Here is a 15,938-nt window from a genome sequence, read left to right as displayed (position 1 = left end):
TCTACCCACAACCTCGCACAACCGAAATGTGAGCAAGCTCTCACTCATCTGCTGAGTCTTCCATGCCCATCGCCAGTTCGTCCTCCATTTCTTCATGGGCTCCTGCACTTTCATCAACACTTTTTGCTGATACTATGCGCCCTTGTTAATCCCTCTCCCTCACCATGACTGCCGCATAGGTGCCGCTGACCATCTGGACCTCGTAGATCTTGTTATCCCTTCCGCATATGACTCCTCCTGTACTTCCTCCCCTTCCTCTTGTCCCAACACCTGACTCCGAATAATAATTACAGTGTGCTCCATCATGTAGATGACCAGAATTGTCACGCTGAGAATGACATTGCCAGTGCTAAACATCTTCGTCGACATTTCAAAACTGTGTAGCAGGGTGCATAGGTCCTTGATCTGACACCACTCCAGCAGCGTGATCTGCACCACCTCTGGATCAACTTATCCCAGGCTATATGTCTTACCGTATTTCAGCAGGGCTCTGCGGTGCTGCCACACACGCTGCAACATGTGCAGATTCCAATTCCTGCGTGTCGGAACATCGCATTTCCGGCGTTTAACTGCCAGACCCTAAGACTTCCGGAGTGATGAAAGTTGTTGAGCTGCTGTGTGCGCACGATGGAAGTGAGCACATAGCGAGCGTGCCCGCTGCACAAGGACATGTAGGCCGTGATGGTGTTTTAAAAATTGCTGGAGAATTCGGATCAACACGTGAGCCATAAAAGGCACGTGTGTCACATTGCCCTGAGGATGGCCCGCAGCCAGGTTTGCATCATTGCCGCACACGGCTGTTAAGTCACCAACGGAGTCCGCTCCGTCAATTTGTACTCCGGTCGCCAGGTGACAACGTGTTCCTTTCATGAATAGTGCTGATGATGGGAGAGTAGTCGATGCCAGCGGCGCAGGTGGACGCAGGTTATGCTCACCCACTGGGCTGCATTACCTTGACAGATGCAGAATCTCTGGCTGAATGTAGCTGGTGGGTATCTCACAGATGAAATACCATCATTCAGCTACAACCAATGGGAAGACACCACACCCTTTTTTATGCCCATCCTGTCTGCAGACCACTGCCAGACATAGCTATGAACCTCTGGTTAATTTTACCCCCAGTTCAGTTTTATGATTTTGTGTGCTTGTTACCTGACTACTTTTCCTGCTTGCTGTTTATGTACCTTGTTGGCCGATACGCATTTCACCTCTGCTTGTTTTCTGATTAAGTCCTGGCCGTCCCATTCTGTTCCTGTTCCTCAATTAATGTTTTGACCCTGCCTGACTACTATTCTCTGTAATAGCGGTGTGACTCACATTTCCCATACATTTCAAAGTAAAACTTTGACCGCCTGATGGCATTGAGCTCTGCTGCCAGCATAGTAAGGAGGTGTGTGGTAGTCCTTGTGCGCAGTTGCAAGGAAGGGTGGCCTGACCACACAGGGTTTGCGCAAAGGTAGAGGACCCACACGAGGTTGAAGAGGCAGAAGCAGTGTATTAACTTCTACATACAGAACAAGGATTGAAACAACTCGTGGGGACGGCAAGACTTGTACAGCAGACCCTTCTCCATCTCTCACCATAGTTTGCCAGTGCCCAGTCAGTGACATGTAATGACCCTGTCTATGCTTACTGGTCCAAGTATCTGTGTTGAAATGCACCCTGTCGCACACAGATTTTCTCAAGGAAGTGGTGATGTTGTGTGCGACATGCCGGTGTAGCGCGGGCATGCTTTTCTTGGAGAAGCAGTGGTGATTGGGCATCTGGTACTGGGGCACAGCGACAGACATAAGGTCTGTAAAATCCTGTGTGTCCACTACGCGTAAAGGCAGCATTTCGGTAGCCAACAGCTTACAGAGGGATAGAGTCAACCACTTAGCTTTGTCATGGGTCGCAGTAAGTGGCCTTTTATTTGACCACATCTGAGGGACAGAGATCTGGCTGCTGTCTGTAGACGGTGTTGAGTAGGGTGTCCCTGGAAAAATGCAGGTTTGTGAGAAAAGTGCAGGCGGAGACATGATGTTGGCTTCATCTTGCCTTCAGATCTGTTCATCTTGTATCATTTTTAAAAAACACAGCAAGCAAGGGTTACTCCAAGCGGAGTCTCCCTTTTTTTCCAAAAATTGGGCCCCACACAGACACCTTATCAGTGGCAGCACTTGTGCCCTAGTTGCAAACAGGATGTTTTGATTTGCATCAAGCACATTCCAAATCCACAAGCATTTACTCTCCCCAGGATGACACAGGGGTAGTAAATTCCTTCTGGATCCATGACTTGTTCATTTTGATGAACGTCAGTCTGTCCACATTGTCACTGGACAGACGCGTGCGCTTATCTGTCAGCACACACCCAGCAGCACTGAAGACACGTTCAGAGACAACGCTGGCAGCTGGACACGACAAAATCTTCGAGGCGTAACTGGAGAGCTCTTGACATTTTTCTAGATTTGAAGCACAAAAGGAGCAAGGCTCCATTTGCAAAGTCATTGCATCGATGTTCATTTGGAGATACTCCTGTATCATCCTCTCCATCCGTTGACTATGTGTCAGACTTGTTGTCTCTGGTGGCCTTGCAAAGGAGGGTCTAAAAAAATTATGAAAAGATTCCATAAAATTGCTGTTACCAGCACCAGATACGGTCCTACTGGTACGGGTAGACTGTTGAAGATGACGAGGCCGTCCCATGTTTGTCAAGTTACAACTGGGAGAATCACTCCCTTCACCTGCACGGTTGTTTGGTGGAAAAGCCGAGCTAAGATCGAGTAACAGCTTCTGCTGATACTCCTGCATACGTGCGTCCCTTTCTATGGGTGGAATTATGTCACAAAATTTGGACTTGTCCCGGGGATCTAATAGTGTGGCAAGCCAGTAGTCATCATCACTTCTAATTTTGACAATACGAGGGTCATGTTGGAGGTAGTGCAACAAGAAGGCACTCATGTGTCTTGCGCAGCCATGCGCACCAAGTCCACGCTGTGTTTGTGGCATAGAGGTGCTAACCGTTCTTTCTTCCTCTGTCATCTCCCCCCAACCTCTTTCAACTGAAATTTGACCAAGGTCCCCCTCATCTGCTGAGTCTTCCATGTCCATGGACAGTTCGTCCTCCATATCTTCATGTCCTCCTGCACCTTCCTCAACATCTCACCTGCTACCATGCGCCCTTGTTGATCCCTGTCCCCCATGGTCCCATGCCTGCCGCGTTGGTGATGATGAACGTCTGGACCTTGGTGATGTTGTTGTGTCTTGCGCATATGAATCCTCCTGTAGTTCCTCCCCTTCCTGTTGTCCCACCCCCTGACTACGAATAGTGTTTAGCGTGTGCTCCAGCATGTAAATGACTGTAATCGTCATGCTGATAATGGCATTGTCAGCGCTAAACATATTCGTCGCCATGTCGAAACTGTGCAGAAGGGTGCATAGGTCCTTGATCTGAGATCACTCCATCAGGGTGATCTGCCCCACTTCTGCATCTCGTTGGCCCAGGCTATACATCATGACGTATTGCACCAGGGCTCGCCGGTGCTGCCACAGTCGCTGTAACATGTGGAGAGTTGAATTCCAGCGTGTCGCCACATCGCATTTCAGGCGATGAACCGGCAGGCCGAAAGACTTCTGGAGCGATGCAAGTCGCTCAGGTGCGGCGGTTGAACGGCGGAAGTGAGCACTGCAGACAGTTTCCGTGCCCTGGTCAGAAGGCCATCTAGGCCGGGATAGTGTGTTAAAAATTGCTGGACAACAAGGTTAAACACGTGAGCCATACAAGGCACGTGTGTCACCTTGCCCAGGCGAAGGGCCGCACCCAGGTTTGCAGCATTGTCGCACACGGCCTTACCAGGCTGCAGGTTGAGTGGAGACAACCATTTATCAAAATCAGTCTCCAGAGCTGCCCACAACTCAGTCGCTGTGTGACTCCTATTTCAAAGACATGTCAAGCTAAAGACCGCCTGATGCCGTTGCGCTCTGCTACCAGCATAGTAATGAGGGGTGCGTGATTCCTTCTGCGCAGTGAGAACGCTGGTGGCCTGACCAGGCAGGCTTGGGGCGGAGGTGGAGGACCCAGATGAGGTGGAGGATGCAGAAGCAGTGGCGGAACTTGGACAGACAGAGGATTGACACACAAGTCGTGGGGACGGCAAGACTTGTGCAGCAGACCCTTCACCATCTATCACCATAGTTACCCAGTGGCCAGTCAGCGACATGTAACGTCCCTGTCCATGCTTACTGGTCCAAGTATCGGTGGTGAAATGCACCCGTTCACACACAGAGTTTCTCAAGGAAGCGGTGATGTTGTGTGCGACATGCTGGTGTAGCGCGGGCACACCTTTCTTAGAGAAGTAGTGGCGACTAGGCATCTGGTACAGGGGCACAGCGACAGACATAAGGTCTCTAAAATCCTGTGTGTCCACTAGGCGGAAAGGCAGCATTTCTGTAGTCAACAGCTTACAGAGGGATAGAGTCAACCTCTTCGCTTTGTCATGGGTCGCAGGAAGTGGCCTTTTATTTGACCACATCTGAGGGACAGAGATCTGGCTGCTGTGTGTAGACGGTGTTGAGTCGGGTGTCCCTGGAAAAATGCAGCTTTGTGAGGAAAGTGCAGGCGGAGACATGATGTTGCCTTCATCCAAAGTTGGTGCTATCGATGTCTGAGAGAGCTGTACACACTCACTTGTTTCCCCTTCCAAACCAACTGACGACCTACCAAGCAAACTGCCTGTTGCGGTTACAGTGGTGGAAGTTGTGGGTGGAAAAACAGGTGTGACAGCTGTCCCCACAGTCCTAGAAGATGACGAGCGCGCGGATGCACTGGAAGGGGCAGGCGGTGGATGGTTCGCTCCGCTAGGCCGCATTGCAGCACGGTGAGCTTCCCATCGGGCCATATGATATTTATTCATGTGACGATTCATGGAAGAAGTTGTCAAACTGCTGAGGTTTTGACCTCTACTAAGAGAACCATGACAAATTTTACAGATCACATAATTTGGGCGATCTTTTTCTATGTCAAAAAAGGACCTGGCTAGGCAAGGCTTAGAGGCCATGCGACCTGTTGATCCACCCCGAATAATGCTCAGAGGCAGAGTGGTGGCTGAGGATGCAGTTGTAGACGTGCTACCAGTGCTCCGACTGTGTCCAGGAAGGCGCCAGGTTACTTCGACGTCGGTTGCATCCTCCTCCACCGCCTCTGTTGACCTCCTCGAGTGTCTGACTGTGGGTTGACAGTAGGTGTGATCTAGAACTTAATCATCAATTGTTGTGTTTGCACTCCCCTACCCCTCAGACCGAGTTTCTTCTTGCCCTGACCGAATATTTAAGTTGTCATCCCAATCGGGTATCTGCGTCTCATCTTCATCAGTATGTTCCTCATTGCCTATAACCACAGTTGTTGGAAAGGCAGCATTTTGGTAGCCAACAGTTTGCATATGATGAAAGTCAACCTCCAAGCCATTTCATGCCCTTCTAAAAGCATGTAAAACACAGCGAGGGGACTCCAACCACAGTCTCCCTCGTTGCCACTAACTGGGCCACACACACCCCACTTGACTGGCATCGGTTGACCCCCCCTTTTGACAAAGAAAAAGATGCTTTGCATGAAGCACTCTCAAAAATACGCGTGCCTTTCCCGTCCCCTGGCTGACCCAGGGGAAGAAAAGTCCTCTGAGAGCCATGACTTGTTCATCTTGGTTCTTTTAGAGACACAGCGAGGGGACTCCAACCACAGTCTCCCTCGTTGCCACTAACTGGGCCACACACACCCCACTTGACTGGCATCGGTTGAGCCCCCTTTTGAAAAAGAAAAAGATGCTTTGCATGAAGCACTCTCAAAAATACGCGTGCCTTTCCCGTCCCCTGGCTGACCCAGGGGAAGAAAAGTCCTCTGAGAGCCATGACTTGTTCATCTTGGTTCTTTTAGAGACACAGCGAGGGGACTCCAACCACAGTCTCCCTCGTTGCCACTAACTGGGCCACACACACCCCACTTGACTGGCATCGGTTGAGCACCCTTTTGAAAAAGAAAAAGATGCTTTGCATGAAGCACTCTCAAAAATACGCGTGCCTTTCCCGTCCCCTGGCTGACCCAGGGGAAGAAAAGTCCTCTGAGAGCCATGACTTGTTCATCTTGGTTCTTTTAGAGACACAGCGAGGGGACTCCAACCACAGTCTCCCTCGTTGCCACTAACTGGGCCACACACACCCCACTTGACTGGCATCGGTTGACCCCCCCTTTTGACAAAGAAAAAGATGCTTTGCATGAAGCACTCTCAAAAATACGCGTGCCTTTCCCGTCCCCTGGCTGACCCAGGGGAAGAAAAGTCCTCTGAGAGCCATGACTTGTTCATCTTGGTTCTTTTAGAGACACAGCGAGGGGACTCCAACCACAGTCTCCCTCGTTGCCACTAACTGGGCCACACACACCCCACTTGACTGGCATCGGTTGAGCCCCCTTTTGAAAAAGAAAAAGATGCTTTGCATGAAGCACTCTCAAAAATACGCGTGCCTTTCCCGTCCCCTGGCTGACCCAGGGGAAGAAAAGTCCTCTGAGAGCCATGACTTGTTCATCTTGGTTCTTTTAGAGACACAGCGAGGGGACTCCAACCACAGTCTCCCTCGTTGCCACTAACTGGGCCACACACACCCCACTTGACTGGCATCGGTTGAGCCCCCTTTTGAAAAAGAAAAAGATGCTTTGCATGAAGCACTCTCAAAAATACGCGTGCCTTTCCCGTCCCCTGGCTGACCCAGGGGAAGAAAAGTCCTCTGAGAGCCATGACTTGTTCATCTTGGTTCTTTTAGAGACACAGCGAGGGGACTCCAACCACAGTCTCCCTCGTTGCCACTAACTGGGCCACACACACCCCACTTGACTGGCATCGGTTGAGCCCCCTTTTGAAAAAGAAAAAGATGCTTTGCATGAAGCACTCTCAAAAATACGCGTGCCTTTCCCGTCCCCTGGCTGACCCAGGGGAAGAAAAGTCCTCTGAGAGCCATGACTTGTTCATCTTGGTTCTTTTAGAGACACAGCGAGGGGACTCCAACCACAGTCTCCCTCGTTGCCACTAACTGGGCCACACACACCCCACTTGACTGGCATCGGTTGAGCCCCCTTTTGAAAAAGAAAAAGATGCTTTGCATGAAGCACTCTCAAAAATACGCGTGCCTTTCCCGTCCCCTGGCTGACCCAGGGGAAGAAAAGTCCTCTGAGAGCCATGACTTGTTCATCTTGGTTCTTTTAGAGACACAGCGAGGGGACTCCAACCACAGTCTCCCTCGTTGCCACTAACTGGGCCACACACACCCCACTTGACTGGCATCGGTTGAGCCCCCCTTTTGACAAAGAAAAAGATGCTTTGCATGAAGCACTCTCAAAAATACGCGTGCCTTTCGCCTCCCCTGGCTGACCCAGGGGAAGAAAAGTCCTCTGAGAGCCAGGTCCACATTGTCAGTGGACAGACACGTGTGCTTATCTGCCAGCAGACCCCCAGCAGCACTGAAGACAGGTTCCGAGAGAACGCTGGCTGCAGGACACGACAAGATCCTCAAGGCGTACGTGGCGAGCTCAGGCAATTTATCCAGATTGGAAGCCTAAAATGAGCAGGGCTCAAGTTGCACAATAATGGAATCGATGTTTCTTTGCATATACTCATATATCTGTGTGTCTCCCTCTTTTTCCTTGTCCAGCTGTTTTGTTTTCACATGAGTATATGTCCTTGTCACTTTCCCATGTGTTTGTGTTATGTTGTGAGTTGTTTGTCACCTTTTGGACACCTTTCAGGGTGTTTTCTAGGTGTTTTACTGTGTTTGTGATTGCCTGCCATTGTTTCCTATGGGCTCGAGTTCGGTTCGTCGAACGTTCGACGAGCCGAACTCGAGCCAGACCCCCCGTTCGGCGAACCGCCTCGAGCCGAACCGGGACCGGTTCGCTCATCTCTAGTGATGAGCTTTCCATGGTCCTCAACCCAATAACATAGATTCACACAGTCTCAACGCGTTTCTCCCCATACAATTGGTTAGGGTTCATCAGGAGACAATGAAAAATAACTGGCCCAATCGCCTTATAGCTGTTAAGGGGGCTACTCATTCAGCAGCACACACCTCTCCATGTGGATATATGTAATGGACGCCTTTACATATACCATGGAAAGCCCGGACGCCACTATACTACGATAAAAGGACTGCGGAGGGACTAATTTTTGACCCGAGTATCTCTCAGATAAGTTTATTTTTCCCTATCTTTCCTGATAACTGAGGCTATAACCTGTAGACTTCTTTTGAACACGAGGGAGACCAGGGATATCCTAGAAGGGAAAGCCGCCGAGGAATAGGGGCACCTCATCACCTTTAGGGTGTATTGTGACTTTATGTTGCATCTCCATTGGCAGGTAGAGGAAAGAGAGAGTGAGGGTCATTTAGATCTTATACCTTGGCAGGATTACTGTTATTGAGACAAATTATGGAATAAATGTTTTGTTCCTTTGGGCGGATATTTTTGAGCTGTCCCATGGTCCTGGGATTATGTTTTTGTGTGCTATATGTTGTCACAGGTGGAATTTTTTGAATTTTAATGAATTTCAATAAATACTGGTTTTATAAAATTTAAATTGAGGTAGCATTCGGGGATCATGATACAGCCAGCTGTATGGGAGGTACATTAAACTGTGGGGGGACATCATAGTGTATGGATGACTGTCTAAGAGGGACTGTGAGGTGGACTATCATACTGTGTGTAAGGGTGATCATGGGGTTTGAGAGGCGCGCGCGCGCATGTGTGTGTGTGTGTGTGTGTGTGTGTGTGTGTGTGTGTGTGTGTGTGTGTGTGTGTGTGTGTGTGTGTGTGTGTGTGTGTGTGTGTGTGTGTGTGTGTCATCATTTCACCCGTCTAGGTGGGTCACGCGGCACCAAAAACAATTGAAGGCCAGCATTTGGGGTTCAGAAGGCAAGAAAAAGGTCAATGAGGGCCAATATACAGTGGAACAGGAGTTCTGGACCAACCACTTGCCCTCACTGACCAATTTTGGTGCCACCTCCACAACCTACCCAATTCCTTTTGGCCCTAGTGTTGCCTCCCTATGGCCTCATTCAGACATCCGTGTGACATATACATGTTGTATCGGTTTGTTTTGTTTTCACGGATACAGCACGCATGCATTAACTTATAATCTAAGGGGCTATTCAGATATATGATTTTTACATGGACGGTGTGTCCTTGCAAAACAATCAAGTAGAACAGATGACAAGGATAAATATAAGTCTATGGGTTCGTGAAAAACATGTACATCACGCCAGATGGTCGTGGTCAAAATGGGTGTGGTAGTCCAGGGGGTGTGGCTTAAAATGAGTATGGTTTCCTAACGCAAATTTGAATCCCTCCCTGCCTATATGTAAAGTAGATTGCTCAGCTACACTTATGCTTGCTGCCAAGGCAAACTGCTAAATTTCCTAGGAGAAAGGCAAAAAAAAAAATTGCATTTTTAATACCGACTACAAGTAATTATTCTCTCGTTCTCCAGTACTACAGACTGTTAGTGAAGAGGTCAATATAACATCTCATTGGCAGGTGTATATTATCATCAGTGTTTCCGGATGACGATGATTAAAGAAATCGCTTACTCCAAAAATAGTTGTAAATGCAGGTAAAGCCCATATTATATTTCAGAGTGTAGGAAATGCTGAGACAGTGTCAGACTTTGAAGCTAGAGGTTGATAGACTCTGGGGAAAAGTGAGGAAGTGCTCTCTTACATTAAAACACTCGGAAAGCCCATGAAGAACTAATGGTTAAGCAATTCCCGAGGAAAGTATACAAACGAGCAGAGTATGCTAAAATAAAAAAACACAAAACAAAAAAAATGCATCGTGACTAACGTTTGTCACCATTGTGTAACACTGTTTTTATTCAATATGCAGGAAAATGTAAAATATTAGTCGTACTGGGTAAAAGTGACCGATAAAAGTCTTCTATGTCTCTTCAGTGAGAACGTTAAGAGACAGAAGCCAGTCATGCAATGATTTGTAGCGTATCCGCAGCAATCTTTTTATCCAGGGAATATGTGTTCTCACTTCAAATTTATAGAATTTCCCACCCAAAAAAATGTAAACAAAAATTACAAAGTCATCAGATAATGTAAGTCCACTGCAAACGAGCAGGAAGGTCCCCTCTCATGACCAGCTATCAACTTTGCAAAAACACCAGGAGACCTCATGTGGACATTAAAGAACATTATTCAGCTCCACACCTCTCCATTATAGCAAAATGTATTGTGATGCTTCATATATAGTGTCTTCACATTCCCTAGCCCATTAGACATCACTGTCCCCCATTGGGAATCTATCTAAATTCCTTATCAGTAAGTCTTTCAAATGTGAGGGGAAACTAAAGAACCCTGAGGAAGCCTATGCAAACACAGGGAGAACATATAAACTCCTTGCAGACGTTGTCCTGGGGGTATATAGGGGGGGGCTTTAACCCAGGACCCCAGCGTTCAAGGACTGTATGGCAGGGTCCTCACACTGTTGTGTTAGCCATATCTGTGCCACTTAATAAACTTTGCTTGGTTGTGTAGTTTCTACCTTCACAGTTGAAAATGTATGGTTTGAGTTTAAAGCCCCTGCAATCTAGTAAGAGACAGCGGAGAGATCTTTTCCAGCATAGTCTGCTCCACGAGCGCTGTCATAAGTAAAGTAAGCAGAAATGCTGCTGCCTGTTCGACAATGACCATATGATTGGCAGGTTTCCTTCCTCCCCAGACTCGGCAAGCTTGGTCTGTGACTGATGTCATGATACAGACATTCTCCCTTGTAATAGTCCGGTTATGTTTTCTAGGAATGCTCGTTTCCTGATGATCACATTGTAACCAGACTTCCAATCACCCGACAAATGAGCAAAACATTAGTTCGTCCTGTAAAAATTACCTTTTTACTTGCTTTAAAAAACTAAATTTAAAAAAAAAGTCTTTGGCATCACTAATTATTTTCAGCATTGCATGTCCCTATTTGGACAAGTGCATATAAAAGGTTGTCAGCATGTCTAAACAGGCTAATGAACCACCGATCGACTACATGTTTGGTGATCGGAGGTCGCTTTCGGGCAGAGACCATATAGGCGATGTACAGTACCAAGCCACCATCAGAAAACGGAGCTGCTCTGGAACAGAACACTTGCTGCCGCCGGCACGGTAGACAACTGATCGGCAGGAATGCCGGGAGTCGAGACGTCGGCCGATCAGACCTTGATGACCTACCCTAAAGGATAGGCCATCAATGTAAAAGCATAAAAAGGTTGTCTGAGAGTAGCAAAACATTGTTAGTATGGCCTGTCAAATATTGCAGCTTAGCCCTATTAGTTAGTGATTAGCTGCAATACTGGACAAGAGTAGAGATTATATATAATGTAAAAGTGGTGTAGTCTCATGCAACGTCTTTAAAAGCAGCTCGACCTGCAATATCAATTTTAGACCAGAGAATTTAGATTTATTTATATACTTCAGTAGAATGGAGGACGGCAGTAAAATTAGTGTGGTCTAAATGCCATATAAAGCATACTTTCAATAATTTAGTGACCTAATACCACTATTAGTTTCATTAATATGCTATACTAAAGGTTCTGCTCAGACTGTGTCATGGTTCCATCAAGGAGAGGGGGAAAAAAAAAAAAACCAATAAAATATGGAATCTGTGGTTTATTGTCAAAATGAAAACCCAACGGTGCTAATCTGAAAAGACACTTAAGATATAAAATGGTTTATTGCAATTCTGTGGCTTTGAGTCCTTCAGAGATGGTGTCTTTGCCTTGAATGGTTTGTGCCTAGTTTGGCAGATATCCTCTACATAAGGGTACGCTCACACGAGCGTGAAAATCGGACGAGTGCAATGCGAGAAAATCTCACATTGCACTCGGACCTGTGTTAAGTCAATGAGGGCGATCAGTTGGTCAGCTTTTCTCTTATAGATTCTGGATGCGAAAAAAGCGGGAGCATGCTGCGATTTTCTGCTAGAGCTGTATCCCTCGCACCCATTCAAGTGAATGGGTGCTAGGGATACATCAGACTGCACTGATGTTATCCCAGTGAAGTGCGATATACGCACAGGCTGACCATGGAGGAGATGGGGGGTGGGGGGGGGGGATTAACCCCTCCTCCTCCGCACCGCCCATCCTCAGCTGTGACCTGATTGCAGGATCGGGTCAGTCACATGACACTGCTCACGCTCGCAGCAGAGCATGAACTGGGAGTCATTAGCATATTGCATCCGATGCGGTCACATCCGATGCCATACGCTCATCTGAGTCCAGCCTAAGGGCTCTTTTCCACTTGCATACCGCTTCCAATACGAGAATCGGAAGCGATATGCAAATGACTAGTGTGGGTGTCAGCCCAGGGTCATGTGGCTGTGATGCAATCTTGTGATCGTATCACAGCTGCAGAGAAGAGGGAGAGAACGCTTTCTCCCATCTCCTCCACTGCCTGTCTCTGTGTATATCGCACCGCAGTCATAACATGGGAGTGCAGTGCGATGTTTCACACGCTGCCAAAGGCTTGTATGGGGGTGCGTGAGCAGAGACTCTCTGCCAAACGCAGTATGCTGCGATTGCACCGAGAGCATGATTCGTGTAGAGAAATAAAAGGCAAGAGAATACTGCCTCATTGATTACCACTGGTTCAAGTGCAATCCAATGTTTTATCGGATCGAACTCGCACATGAAAATCGCAAGAACCCTCAGGGGTAGGTTCGGGATTGGGTTTAGACTGCTGTGATTTCTACAGTTCCCAAGAAAGTCTGTGAAACATCCCATGTGAATGGAGTGGTTATGATTGGTGCGGAGCTGTGCATGCTCATTCATTCCTAATTGGGAGTGTTGGGCCCTCAGGGGGACCACGAGTACCATGTAGCACAGGCGTGCATGCGTCACCCCTGCTGTACTCATTCTCCAGAGCAATGGGGATCTCATTGGCCGTACCCCCAGCAATCAGAAAAGAAAGTAGTGGATAGGGAATAACCTCCATACTTGGCACAACCCCTCTAAACGTGCCTAATTATAGGGTTTAAATCACAATCATCAATTATGCAACTTTCCAATTGAGTTTAGTTTCCTCACCATTTATAAGACTTTCCATTTTGCCTTTAGAGCAGTTCTTTCAATATACGGTCTGAAAGTTGCCCTTTTTTTGGCTTTGGTACAATACATACATGGCACTGTGTGGACGGAGACGAGCCCTGCAGCGCCATATAAGTGTTAGACCAATGCCATGTGCAACAGAGGGAGCAGAAAATAGACTTCACAAGAAAATCTGCCCAATCTCTGTAGGATGTGCACAAAACTCAAACCACACTAGTTTGACTTTGTATAAATGTTGAGTAAATGTGTGGAATGTGACAAATTACTTCTGTTCCCACAACTAAAAATATGTAAGAAATCGCATTGTGCAAATTTATACATAAAGTGACAAATTAGGGATTCAGCTTCTATAACTGTGCCAAGAGTAGAATGAGAGGAGATGGCTAGGACGACGACCGAGAGAACAAGACCAGGACACAATGTCATTTTTAGGTTTTTATTTAAAGTGTAATGGATATTTTCTTCATATTGCTTTAATGAAATGACAGACAGCAGTTGCAGAAATTCTTTAAACAAAAGGAAAAAAAAAAAAAAAAGTTTAAAAAGTCAAACTATTTACAAAGAAAATAAAATGGCAAGTTTAGCAATTGAGAGGTTCCAGAAAGATCATTACAAGCCGTGTCAATAAATACCCAGGACAATCCGACATAAGACATTCTTACATAAAAGAAAAAAAAAAGTTATACAATCTGAAGGGTTTTTTTGGCACAAATAAATTAAATGCACATTATGAAGGCAGGATATTTAATTTACCCTAAATTAATCAGTTCTGAAAAATAATGCAGGAATGTTGTAACATGGTGTTAGTGCCAATAAATAGAAAAGGGTGCAGAGTATTGCCAGCATTCCAAAGACAAAACACTCCAGATTTAGGCTGCCAGGACCAGTATCCATGTAGAAAGTCTCCAGATTTACTGGCAATGTTTTGTTATTAATTGAAATGAGAAGATCAATAGAGAAAGTGATGGATCGATCTATCTAGGCTGATGTATGGTGGGCCCTTCCAATTTACGCACCCATTAGTTTAGCCTAGTTTGGTGTGGTAGCCAACAGCATACTTACTAAAACAGGAGGGTGGGTAGCCATAGTTCAGTATGCAGTGTCCTACAAAACTGTAGACCGCTAGTTTTCTGAACTCCGCAAAGTCAAGAAAACTTGCTAAAGGCTTGTCTACATGAGGATTTTAGATCCCTTTTCCCTTAGGCTGCTTTCACACCTCCGATTTTAGCAGAACCGGCCAATCCGGCTCCAAAACCTATTCAACGGATGCGGCGACAATACCACATCCTTTGCATAAGTTTTTGACATGCGGCCCGTCCGGTTTTTTCAGGCTACTGAGCATGTGCAGTGGAAAAAAAAAAAAAACACATGCAGCGACCAGATGCGGTGTTTTCCACAGGACGCTGTATGCGGCGTCCATAGGCATGCATTGCAAATCGTGCCGCATCTGATGGATGCGGCGCGATGCGGTTTTTTTTGACGGGACAAAAAAAAAAAACAAAAAAAAAAAAAAAACAAAACGTGCCAGGCAACATTCCATCCGGCCGCCGCATCTGTTAAATCTGCCGCATGCGGCAAAAACCGGACCGAACGCAAGCCCATGCGGCACTAATGTAAGTCTATGCAAAAAAAAACGCAACCGGCGGCAAAAAAAACCCCAAAACGGTTGCGTTTTTTCTGTAAAGAGCTGGATTGTGCCGCACAGGAAAAACCAGATGTGTGAAAGCAGCCTTACCAACCTAACAGTAAAAGAAGTGTTCATGGATTTTTTCCTTCTTTTGCCTACAATTGGTATACTGGGAAACACTGACCTAAAATATTGTTAAAAACAAGGAATAAATAGATGGGTACGTTTGTAAAACTTTCAGCTTACAAAGCAGAGTCTTCTGCCATGGTATAAAAAGGTGTATGCACAGTCCAACTTCAGGTACGGAGTTTACAGGCACCGTTAGGAATGGGAATGGTTTTTTGCTCCGTAGATTTAATATGTAAATCAATCATAATGTAGGATTAGCCATAAGGCTACAAATTAGGGTATCTAAAGCAAGCCAGCATTATGGTTTCCAGTAAGTGATCAGAGGACAGACACTCCAGTCAAGAAACAGACATATGCATACAATAACCCCGGCATACAAAAGCTGGCAAAGGCACTTGTGTGTATCGCTAGAATGAGAATTATGCCCAAATAATATTTAGAGAGTGAATCGCACAAACTACTCCCTAAAGGTCATTTAATAAACAGGACCAGAGGGTGTAAATGCATTTATATCCACTCCAGTGATTAAATAAGCCTTAGGACATGCGTTGTAAACCTTTGGCACACAGCTTAGACCAAGAGATGGAGTGCAATTAGCATTTCTTTTCCCACTTCAACCAAAATCGAGGAACCAAGACTGTTTCTTAATTGGCATGTACAAAACTTTCTGCACATTTAAACACTATCAGGAGGGGCCTTTCCATCCTAAAATGACTTTAGGAAGAGCAAAGTTCTGGCAGTACCTTCCAAAGACTAGAATTTGTACATTGCTGCATTGCCAAATCATGTCATTTCCCAACGTGTGACCTATCAGGCAGAACAGTTCACAGTAGCCAATTAGGTCACACACAAAACTTCAAAAAATCAGAGTAAAATTCTGACCTGGTGCTTTTGTAAAAAAAAAAAAAAAAAAAAAAAAAAAAAAAAGATATTGGACGGGTAGAGTAGTGGGCTGGTAATGAAAAGGCCGTTTGATACTTTCTTCACTATGGTAATAGGTAACCTTTTGGAAGAGCAGCTCAAAAGAGAAAAAATGTAGTTTAAAAAATTTATATATATATATATATATATATATA

The sequence above is a fragment of the Anomaloglossus baeobatrachus genome, chromosome 6 (assembly GCF_048569485.1).
Source record: "Anomaloglossus baeobatrachus isolate aAnoBae1 chromosome 6, aAnoBae1.hap1, whole genome shotgun sequence".
NCBI classification, from domain to species: Eukaryota; Metazoa; Chordata; class Amphibia; order Anura; family Aromobatidae; genus Anomaloglossus; species Anomaloglossus baeobatrachus.
This window is presented reverse-complemented; position numbering follows the sequence as displayed.